Source organism: Mustelus asterias, chromosome 3 (genome assembly GCF_964213995.1).
Source record: "Mustelus asterias chromosome 3, sMusAst1.hap1.1, whole genome shotgun sequence".
NCBI lineage: Eukaryota > Metazoa > Chordata > Chondrichthyes > Carcharhiniformes > Triakidae > Mustelus > Mustelus asterias.
The window spans coordinates 107,815,309-107,827,641 of NC_135803.1; positions in this window are offsets into that span (position 1 = coordinate 107,815,309).

Genomic DNA, 12,333 nt, shown 5'->3' on the forward strand with positions numbered 1-12,333 from the left:
TGTTCCCCAACAGGAAGGGAACACTCCTATCTGGTGATTGTCGAGCAGTGTTCATTCATCCGTTGTCGTAGCGTCTGCATGGTCTCCCCAATGTACCATGCCTCAGGGCATCCTTTCCTGCAGCGTATCTCTTTAATCTCTTTAACATCTCTTTAACCTGTGCTTAACCCTCTCTCCACTCACATTGTCTGTACCTTTAAGACTTGATTACCTTATTCCAACCATTATTTTGTAAATTGAGTTTGTGGCTTTATATGCCCTGTTTGTGATCAGACCTCTTCACTCACCTGATGAAGGAGCAACGCTCTGAAAGCTTGTGGCTTGGGCTACCAAATAAACCTGTTGGACTTTAACCTGGTGTTGTGAGACTTCTTACGATGATTCTCCATCCAGGAGAATCGCGAGTTGGCCGATTCATGGGATTCCCGTGAGGGTTCATGCCATGCTTGCGTCTCCCAGACCCGGATTTCCGGCGGCATCTGCACGTGCCGGAATTTGTTTGGAAGGTGGGGCCAGTATTTAAATAGTATTTTACATACTATTTAAATGCTATTAGTGGGCCCGGGGCTGAATTCTCCAGGGCCCCTAGCATCTCCCACCCCGCTAGAGTATTTCACTCCAGCAGGGATTACTATAGCTCTCCACTTTCGGGGGACAAGCAAGACGACCCTGCTGGAGTGAAGGGTCTGTGGGGGGAGTCTGCCGGGGTGGGGTCTACCTGTGGGGGGGAGGGGGGGAGGGGAGGGGGGGGATCATCACTGCTGGGGGACGGGGGCAGGGAGGCTGGAGATTGGGATGGTCAGGGATGCATGGGGGGTTGGGACTGGGGCCAGGAATGGTTGGGGGGCCATGAACAGGCCATGTGAGATTGTGGGGGCAGCACCATGGGAGTCCCAAGCTGGCCAGCAATCGAGTTGACCAGCAAACAAGAGACTGACAGCGTGGGGCCACTGCGCATGTGCAGAGGCCTGCTGATTTTAGCCTCTCCAGCGTGAATATGCCCTGCCCCCCAAAATTTAATTCACACTGATGGCCTCTGCAATGCACAGAGTGTAGGAGATTCTGGTCTGAACTTCCACTGAAAAATAAACGTGAATTACTTCAGTTTTCCTGCGAATTCGACACTTAAAATTTTTTGGGGAGAATCGCCCCCACTATTTCCAACATTTTCTGTTTCAGATTTCCAGTACCTGGAGTAGTTTGCTTTTGTATATTTATCAATACTGATAAAAGTAGGATATACTCGGAATAGAGACAATTTTGTTATGAATGCAGGACTGTACAAGATGGTTATGTTTTGACATGTCTCCTCTCACTTAAGGTGAAACAGAATGTTCTGGAAGGAGTTGTTAACGTGGACCTTGCTGCTGGGACTCAGTTCTGGAATACTTAGGCTGAGTGGAATGATTTTTGAAAACACTAGAAGATTTGATCTGGTGTGGCAGGGAGCAATGAGCATACTGGAAAGCCGGGAATAACTTAGGACATGTCCTTGTAATATTTGGTGTCCTGGTGAATGCTATCCATCTGCCAGAAGTGCAATGTGTAGCAAAAGGTGTTGTAAGGCTTTGAGGAATGGGTGTGAAAGGGGAATAGGCTGAGGGTGAGTATGAGTGGTGGCTGTACAATTTGGGATGTGAGGTACTTCTGTATCTTGCATCTTGATTGTGCGACTTAATTAATATAAAAATAACTTTTCAATGTATTAGTTGCCTGATAAGTAATGCTTTATGGACTGATTTCAGTTTGTTTGTTACAGTAAATGTCTTAAAATGTGGAATCCTGTCCTGTGGTTCTTTCCATCAGTTGCTTGGGAAATTAATTTCTTTTTAAAATAAAAAGATCTATCTTTGTAGAGATCATAGCAATATTTAAAATACACTGATAATAAATATTTTACGTGAATTGTAATTTGCTGAAATGTGTCACATGCACACAGTGACCACTATTCTTTTACATGAGCTTCACACACTAATTCACATTTGATCTGAAGATAGACTTACAACAGACAAACCATTTGAATCTTTGAGAAAAAAAGATGAAATAACAGAACATAATCCTCTAAACACCAGTAAAGCCCTAGATTTAAATGGAATTTGACAAACTCAAGCACCAGAAACCAGTAGTTATAATAATAAACAGGAACAATTGTAGAACATGACTCTAAAACACCGTAGACATCATGCAATGAAAATGTAATTTAACATATTCAGTCACCATAGATCAGGATCTTTGAGTGGAGGTGTGCAGCTAACTGCATGCCCTCGTGCAAAAAAGGCACAGATTTCCGGAATGGGCCTATGATTTAGCTGTCAAGAAAATTGAGTGAAAGAAAATAAATAAACCTGTATTTGTGCAACACCATTCATGGCATCAAGGGCTCGATTTTACCATTGCGTCGCGCCCGTTTTCGGGCCCGGAAATGTGGTAAAGTCGGGCATGAGTCCATTAACCGATCTGCGCCCGCGTCCGCGCAGATGTCCACTTTAACCAAGGCCCGAAAATGGCCGCGATGCGATTCGCACCTGAAACGGGCGCCACGGCGATTTAAATGCATTTGCATCGAGTCCGCCAATCCAGAATCAGGCCAAAATGGACATGCTAAATAAAAGTCTGTTTCGGGCGCTCCAGCTGCTGAAGAAGTGACTTCAGCATTTCCAACGGCTCTCTAACTCAAATTGGTGGTGACGGGAGGGGGAGGCGGGCCAGATGTACCTCTGCGGGCAGTGGGAGGCCAGATCATTCTCTGGGGGGTGGGGGGGAGTGAGGCCAGATCATTCTCTGCGGAGGGCGGCGGGGGGGGGGGAGGGTGGCGGAAGACCAGATCATTCTCTGGGGGTGGGGGTGAGGGAGGCCAGATCATTCTCTGGGGGGGGGGGGGGGGGAGGAGTGAGGCCAGATCATTCTCTGGTTTGCGGGGGGGAGGAGGGAGGCGGGTAAGATGTATCTCTGGTGGGGGAGGGGAGGCCCGATCGCTCACTGGTGGGAGGGGTGGGGGGGAGGCCAGATGGATCTCTGCTGGGGGGACGGGGGGGCGCAGGGGGGTCCGCTGCCACTTTGAGGGCGACCGGTGGGGTGGAAGGAGGCAGGGGGTCGTGATCGGAATGGGTAGCGGGCAGGGGGGGGGGTGGATAAGGGGGACAGTGATGTCTGTGGGGGCCATCGCTCCCGCTTTTCGCTCCCGGGCCGCTTTCTCTGCCTTCTGCGGCCCAGAGCGATCTGACACGGGCGCGCTTTTTCAAATTTTTTTCTAACTGCGCACGCACTGTTCAGAGCTCCGATCATTTCGGGTGCACTAAGCCCCGCCCGCAGCGCAATTGAGACTCGTGATTTTTTTTTCAGGCTAAGTGCATTTGGGAGCCCCTGAAAGCAGATTCCCAAGTCGGATCTGAATTGCGCCCAGATTCAGCACTTAGAATGAAAATGGTAAAAACAGCCCCAAGTGATCATAAAATGCATTTCTGAAGTGGTTACTGTTGTAATTGCCAATTGGCGCACAGAAAGTTCCCGCAAATAACTTTTTTTTTCATTCTTGGGATACTGGGCCAGCATTTATTGCCCTTCCCTAATTTCCCTTGAGACAGTGGTGGTGAGCTGCCTTTTCAAATCGCTGCAGTCTATGTGCCAAAGATGTACCCAGCTAGTTGTTAAGGAGGAAATACCAGGAATTTGACCTAGCAACAGTGCAGAAACAGTGATGTATTTCCAAATCAGAGAGATGAGTGATTTGGAGGGAAACTTCCAGGTGGCAGTGTTCCACCAATATAATGTAATTATGAGAAAATGATCTATTTAGGTGATTTTGGTTGAAGAATAAATATTTACCTTTTGCCCGGCTCTTTTTCAGAATAGTGCCATGGGATCTTCCAATTCATAGAAACATAGAAACCCTACAGTGCAGAAGGAGGCCATTCGGCCCATCGAGTCTGCACCGACCACAATCCCACCCAGGCCCTACCCCCACATATTTTACCCGCTAATCCCTCTAACCTACACATCCCAGGACTCTAAGGGGCAATTTTCTAACCTGGCCAATCAACCTAACCCGCACATCTTTGGACTGTGGGAGGAAACCGGAGCACCCGGAGGAAACCCACGCAGACACGAGGAGAATGTGCAAACTCCACACAGACAGTGACCCGAGCCGGGAATCGAACCCGGGACCTGTGAAGCAGCAGTGCTAACCACTGTGCTACTGTGCCGCCCCTGCTCCAGTAGACAGGGCCTTGATTAGTACTTCCAACAGTGGCAGAGGCACTGTGCCGGAGTGTCAACTCGGACAACTGGCCCAAGTCTCTGCTGTGGATATCCCAACCATCCCAGTTTGGTCAGTAGCTTACCACACTGTGCAATTGGTTCCCTAAGCTCTGTTTTTAGCAATCCATAGGGAATGATCCTTCTACAGGAGGTTCATACATGCGCAGCACCATGGTTGTCATTGTTTGCCACCAGGCTGTTTTCTCTGAGTCCTGCTGGACCCCCATTGCCCCAGTTATGAGGATGATAGCTTTGCGATCTTCGAGGGTGACATGCCTTGCCACTGCACTCTTTCCTCTCACTCCCCAGCTAAACAACCAACACTCACACTCACCCTCAGCCCATTGCCCTCTCGCATCCATGCTTCCCAATCACCTCCCCATAAATGGTGCCCTTGCCTCCTCTTCACACAAGCCATTACAATTGTTCATATCTCTCTGCTTCCTCTCCTAGCAGGAGAACAGAGAACACAACTGGCTGCTGCAGATACCTTTGTCTTTGACAGTATCGGTAGGAGCGAGCAGCGCACAGTCCTTGAGGAAATGGAGTCCAATCTTCACTTTGAGGAGATCCTCCATCATATAGCGTAGCACTACCATCGTGTTAAATGGAACAGATTCCAAACAGATGCAGCAACACAAATCTGGGCAACCATGTGGTGTTGTGAGCCATTAGCAGCAGCAGAATTGTCCTCAACCACAATCTGTAATCTTATTACCCGGCATATCCCCCACTCTGCCATTACCATCAAGCCAGGGAATTAACCCTGCTTCAATGAAGAGTTCAGGATGGCATGCCAGGAACAGCACCAGGCATACCTAAAAGTGAGGTGTTGACCTGGTGAGCCACAACACAGGACCACTTGTGGCCAAACAGCATATGCAGCAAATAATAGACAGAATTAAGCGTTCCCATAGCCAACAGATCAGATCTGACCTTTGCAGTCCTGCAACTTCCAGCCATGAACAGTGATTGCCAATTAAACAACTCACTGGAGGAGGAGTCTTCACAGAAATTGCCATCCTCAGTGATGGAGGAGTCCAGCACATCAGTGCATAAAATAAGGCGAAAGCAATCACAACAATCTTCAGCCAGAAGTTCCGAATTGATAACCCAACTCAGCCTCCTCCTGAGGTCCCCAGGACCACAGATATCAGTCTTCAGCCAATTTGATTACTCCATGTGATATCAAGAAATCGCTAAAGGCATTGCGTACTGCAAAGGACCTTGACAGCATTCTGCGAATAATACTGATGACTTGTGCTCCAGAATATGCTGTGTCCCTAGCCAAATTGTTCCAGTACAACTACAACTGTGGGATCTACCCAACAATATAGAAAATTGCCCAGGTATGTCTCCTGCTCTGCCCAAGACCGCAAGGAATTACAAAAGGCCGTGAATGTGGCCCAATCCATCACGCAAACCATCCTCCCATCCATTGACTCTGTTTACACTTCCCGCTGCCTTGCTAAAGCAGCCAGCATAATTAAGGATCCCACGCGCCCTGGACATTCTCTCTTCCACCTTCTTCTTTTGTGAAAAAGATACAAAAGTCTGAGGTCACGTACCAACTGACTCAAGAACAGCTTCTTCCCTGCTGCTGCCAGACTTTTAAATGGACTTACCTTGCATTAATTTGATCTTTCTCCACACCCTAACTATGACTGTAACACTACATTCTGCACTCTCCCGTTTCCTTCTCTACGAACGGTATGTTTTGTCTGTATAGCGTGCAAGAAACAATACTTTTCACTGTATGTTAATACAAGTGACAATAATAAATCAAATCAAATCACTCATAGGTATGTCCTATACAAAAAAGCAGGACAAATCCAATAGTGTTATCATTAGTGCTATCAAGTTGCACTTGCATAATAATGACCTGCTCACTGATATTCAGCTTCGGTTCTGCTAGGACCACTCAGACCCTGACCTCATTGTAGCTTTGGTTCAAACATGGACAAAAGGGCTCAACTCCAGAGGTGAGATGAGAGCAACTGCTCTTGATATCAGGGCCTCATTTGACTGTGTGTGGCTTCAAGTAGCCAGAGTAAACTGGAATAAATGAGAATCAGGGGGAAAACACTCTGTTGGTTGGAGTCATAATTAGCACAAAGGAAGATGGCTGTGATGATTGGAGATCAATTATCTCAATTCCAGGACATCGCTGCAGGACTTCCCCAGGGTAGTGTCCGACACCCAACCACCTTCAACTGCTTCATCAATGACCATCCTTCCATCATAAGGTCAGAAGTTCATTGATGATTGCACAATATTCAGTACCATTCGCGACTCCTCAGATACTGAAGCAATCCATGTCTAAATGCAGCAAGACCTGGACAATATTTAAGCTTGGGCTGACAAGCGACAAGTAACATTCAAGCCACACAAATGCCCGGGAATGACCATCTCCAACAAGAGAGAATTTTTTTTTGATATGTTTATTGAAAATGTTCTTATATTTTACATAGCAAACAAACACAGATACAGACTGTGCTCACGAGTACATTTCAACGTGACTGGGCACAGGGCTCCCCCTGGCCAGGGGACAAGCCCCTGGTACCCCCGGCACCCACCCCGTCCAAGTACCATCTAATTGCCCTGGTATTGACGGTAATAAAATAGAAACAAAAAGGCAGAGGAACGTCGCTGGAGAACCAACTGTGCACCCAAACAGTCCAGGCTATAAACTAGCGAGCAGAGAAAAGAAAGAAAGACAGCGAAGGAGAGAGAAGAAAGAGAGTGAGAGGGAAAAGAGAAAAGTTCTCGTGTTGGTCCGCACACCTCGGCAGGGTGGACTCAGGTAAAGGGCCAGGGTGCGTCCACCAATCGGGGGAGGGGGGGTTCTGTGGGAGCACCCGTGGTCCTGGGGCCATCGGGTATCCACTCACCCGGCTCCAACTGCGGCATCCCAACATGCGCTATAAATGGTTGCCAGGTCTTATAGAACCTAGCACTGGACCCATGTAGCATGCACCTCATCTTCTCCAGCTTAATGGTATCAACACCTCCTTCACTCACTGTGAGTGCATCGGAGATGCACCTGATTTCCACCTAAATAGGATTAGTTGTCTTGCCAGGAGTGTAGTGAAAGCTACAAAATCCGCTTGGAATTTCGGCAGCGGCGGATTTAAAGGTACGACCCCCAAACAGGGCAGCCTGGGGAGATGCAACGATCTAGCTTTGCCGCAATCGTCTCAAATATCGATGTCCAGTAGTTATACAGTGATGGGCAAGAACATATGTAAGAGGGTGGCGGGAGCTTGCCGGCACCATTCACAAATGGGGCTTGTGCCTGGGCGCATTCGAGAGAGTCTAACCCTAGTTAGATATGCTCTGTGAAGGAGGTTACATTGTATCACACCCAGCTTGGCACACATTGAGGAGGAGTGTACTCGATGCAGCAACATGTCCCAATCCTCCTCCGAGAACTCCTGCCCCAGATCTCGTTCCCATAAAGATTTAACCACTGATTGAGAGTTTTGTTGGGACAGAATTTGAGAATAAAGAACAGAAATAATACCACGCATAGTAATAGAAGACACTAAGAAGATGTCAATGGAGGCATGAGGTGGGAGCGTCGGAAATTGAGGGTCGACCCTATGCTCAAAGTCTCGAATTTGTAAAAATCTGAAAAAGTGCATTGCAGGTAAAGCAAACTTATCCACCATCTGCTGGAATGACACAAACACGCAGCCCACATACAAGTCCCGGAATGTTCTGATCCCATGCTTGATCCATATGTTGAAGGCACCATCCAAAACGGATGGAGGAAAATAATGGTTAGGTGATACTGGGGAGGCCAGTGACCAGGCCTGAAACACAAAGTGGCGCCTAAATTGTGTCCAAGTTCTAAGAGTTAACTTGACAAGTTCACTCCTAGTATACTGGGAGGAGGGAAAATTTACCGGGAAACATATCAAGGCAACCAAGGAAGACGGAGAACAGGTGGAGGATTTTAACTGCAGCCAACAAGGAACGTCCTGTTGCCTCTCTCTCTGCACCCAACACACTACCACTCTTATATTGGCTGCCCAATAATAAAATAGAAAATAGGGCAATCCCGTACCCCCCCCCTCCCGTTTAGGGCTTTGCAAGACTGTCCTCCGCATTCTTGGGCTTTTCCTATTCCAGACAAAACTTGAAATGAGCCAATCAAGTCTGTGAAAAAATAATTTGGGGATGAACACTGGGGTGTACTGAAAGAGATATAAAAACTTAGGTAGTATGTTCATCTTCACCCTATTGATACGGCCTGCTCACGATAATGGGAGGATGGACGACCTACTATTGTATGTCGACGACCAGTCCAACTTGATTCCCTGTTTGAGGTCCTGTTCCGTCCGCCCCATGAATGGAGCAAAGTTAGCTCCAAAGAGACCACTAAATTTGCTAGTCACTTGCACTCCCAAGTAAGTAAACTGCCCAGTGACAATCTTGAAAGGCAGGTGTGGAGTGGGAGGCTACGAGCCGCTGCATTCATAGGAAGGAGCTCACTCTTATTCAAGTTAAGCTTGTACCCCGAAATACAACCAAACCTCTCTAGTATAGATAAGGCTTCGGGAATCAAGTTGGACGGGTCGCCGACATACAATAGTAGGTTGTCCACATACAGCGATACTCTCCGCTCGATTCCCTCCCGACCAATCCCCACCACTCATTTGCTGTTGCAAAAAGCCGCAGCAAGAGGTTCAATAGCAATGGCAAATAACAGGGGGGGAGAGGGGGCATCCTTGCCTAGTGCCCCAGGACAAAGGGGAAAAAGCTTAATGCATATCATTTGTCCGGACCGAGGCTAGAGGGCGGAGTACAGTATTTTGATCCAGGAGATGAGCTTTGGGCTGAACCCGAACATTCCGAAAGCGTAAAGTAAATAATCCCATTCCACCCGGTCAAATGCTTCTTCAGCATCCAGCGAGATTAACATAGCTGGTAGCTTGGAGGTGGCAGGCACATACATAATGTTAAACAGCTGCCAAATGTCTATTTTTAATGAACCCAGTCTGGTCAGGCGAGACGATAGAGGGCAGAATGTCCTCCAAGCGAATGGCCAGAATCTTAGAGATCAGTTTGAGATCCACATTCAGCAATGAGATCGGTCTATAAGACCTGCAGATTTGCGGGTCCTTATTCTTTTTAAGGGTAAGCAAAATTGTCGCTAGCCTCAAAGTCTGCAGGAGAGAGCAGTTCTCTTATGATTCATTGATCATGCGCAGTAGCACGGGAGCCAACCTATCCATAAATTTTTTGTAGAATTCGATGGGGTACCCATCTGGTCCCAGACATTTCCCATTCGGCATAGTTCTGGCCACTCTAACAATTTCTTCAACAGAAAAGGAGAATTTAACTATCGCCCCTTAATATTCAATGTCATTACCATAATTGAATCCTCCACTATCAGCAATCTGAGGGTTACCATTGACTAAAAACTGAACTGGACAACCCATATAGGACTGTGGCTGCAAGAGATGGTCAGAGGTTAGGAATCTTGCAGGGAGTAACTCACCTCCATGTTCAAATGCAGCAAGACCTGAACAACATTCAGACTTGGGCTGACAATTGGCAAGTAATATTTGGGTCACACAAGTACTAGGTAATGACAAGGTCGAACAAGAGTGAATCCAACCATCTGCACATTTAATGGAATTACTATTGCTGAATCCCCCACTATCAACTATTAACCTTGGGGGTTACCATTGACCAGAAACTGAATTGAACTAGCTATATAAATACTATTGCCACAAGAGTGGGTCAAAGGCTAGGAATCCTGTGGTGAGTAATTCACTTCCTGATTCCCAAAACCTGTCCACCAGCTACGAGGCAGAGATCAGGAGTGTAATGGAATATCTCAATTTGCCTGGATGAGTGCATCTCCAAAAACACTCAAGAAGCTCAACATCATCCAGGACAAAACAGCCCACTTGATTGGCACCCCATCCACAAACATCACTCCTTCCACCACTGATAGATAATGGCAGCGGTGTGTAACAGTATGGGGTTAATATATTGGTGTGGATTGAGAATTAGTTGGCAGACAGGAAACAAAGAATAAAATTAAATGGGTATTTTTGAAGTGGCAGTTGGTTATTAGTGAGGTCCGTGCTTGGGTCTCAGCTATTCACAATAAACACCAATGATTTGGATGTAATATTTCCAAGTTTGCTGATGACACGGAACTTGGTGGGACTGTGAGTGAAGGAGGATGTTAAGAGGCTTCGAGGTGATTTAGACAAGTTGAATGAGTGGGCAAGTACATGACAGATGCAATATAACATGGATAAATGTGCATGGGGAAACAGAATGGTAGAGTACTTGTTAAATGGTGATAGATTAGGAAACGTTGATGTACAACAGGACTCTGGTGTCGTTGTGCACCAATCACTGAAATCAAGCATGCAGGTGCAGCAAGCAGTTAGGAAGGCAAATTGTATATTGACTTACATTGCATGAGGACTTGAGTACAGGAGCAAGGATGTCTTACTGCAGCAATATAGAGCCTTGGTGAGACCACACCTGGAATATTGTGTGCAGTTTTGGTCTCTTTATCTAAGAAAGGATATACTTGCCATAGAGGGAGTGCAGTGAAGATTCACAAGAATGATTTCTGGGATGGTGGGATGGCCGTACAGAGAACCATCGGGTCAACTGGGCCTGTATTCACTGGAATTTAGAAGAATGAGAGGGGATCTAGTTGAAACTTATAAAATTCGGAAAGGGCTTCATAGAAATCATAGAAACCCTACGGTACATAAAGAGGCCATTCGGCCCATCGAGTCTGCACCGACCACAATCCCACCCAGACCCTACTCCCATATCCCTACATATTTTACCCACTAATCCCTATAATCTACACATCTCAGGACACTAAGGGGCAATTTTAGCATGGCCAGTCAACCTAACCTGCACATCTTTGGACTGTGGGAGGAAACCGGAGCACCCGGAGGAAACCCACGCAGGCACGAGGAGAATGTGCAAACTCCACACAGACAGTGACCCAAGCCAGGAATCGAACCCAGGTCCCTGGAGCTGTGAAGCAGCAGTGCTAACCACTGTGCTACCGTGCCGCCCTTGACAGACTGAATGCAAGAATGTTGTTTCCTCTGGCTGGGGGAGGGGGGGCGGGGGGGAACTAAAACAAGGAGTCACAGTCTCAGGATAGGGGGTAGGCCATTTAGAACTGAGATGAGGAGAAACATTTTCACTCAGAGGGTGATGAACCTTTGGAATTCTCTACTGATGGTAGAGGCCAATTCATTGAACATATTTAAGAAGGCAAAGACTCTAGACTCTAAGGTATCAAGGGGCATGAGGAGAGCGGGAGTATGGTGTTGAGATTAAGGATCGGCTAAAATCATATTGAATGGTCGAGTAGTCTTAAAGAGCCAAATGACCTACTTCTGCTCCCATTTTCTATGTCTGTCTATCCACAAGAGCTCAGTATGCTTCCTGAAACAGCATCTTCCAAACCCACAATCACTTCCATCCAGAATGACAAGGGCAGCAGATACACGGGAACATCATCACCTCGAAATTCATCTTCAAGTCACTCACTATCCTGATTTGGAAATATATCACCATTCCTTCACTGTCACTCGGTCAAAATTCTGGAACTTCATTCCTAACAGCACTGTGTATCTACACCACATGGGCTGCAGCAGTTCAGGAACACAGCTCATCACCACCCTCTCAAGGGCAATTAGAGATGGGTAATAAATGCTGGCCCACAGCCCCTGAAAAAAAAAATTGAAACAACTTGGCAAGAGACAGGGAACTGAGGTGAGAGGGGCAAGGGGGAAGGGAGTGTTTGACCCTCTATTTATAAGCAACTTACTGGCCACTGACAACATATTCCCTCCTGCTCCACTGGAAAGGAAGACTTGTTCCAGGAGGCTGCATTTGTCAGCAGCAATGTCGTGCGACCCTGAGCCTCGTGAGACACTTGTGCTCACACATGTTGAGAGTGCCGGTTCTCTGCCTGTAGACCCTGTATTGGGCATCTTGCCTCTTTCCTGCTGAATCTCAGTGTCCATCCCATTTTCCCTGTGGAAGTATATGTCGTTGAGGGGAAGGCAGCTA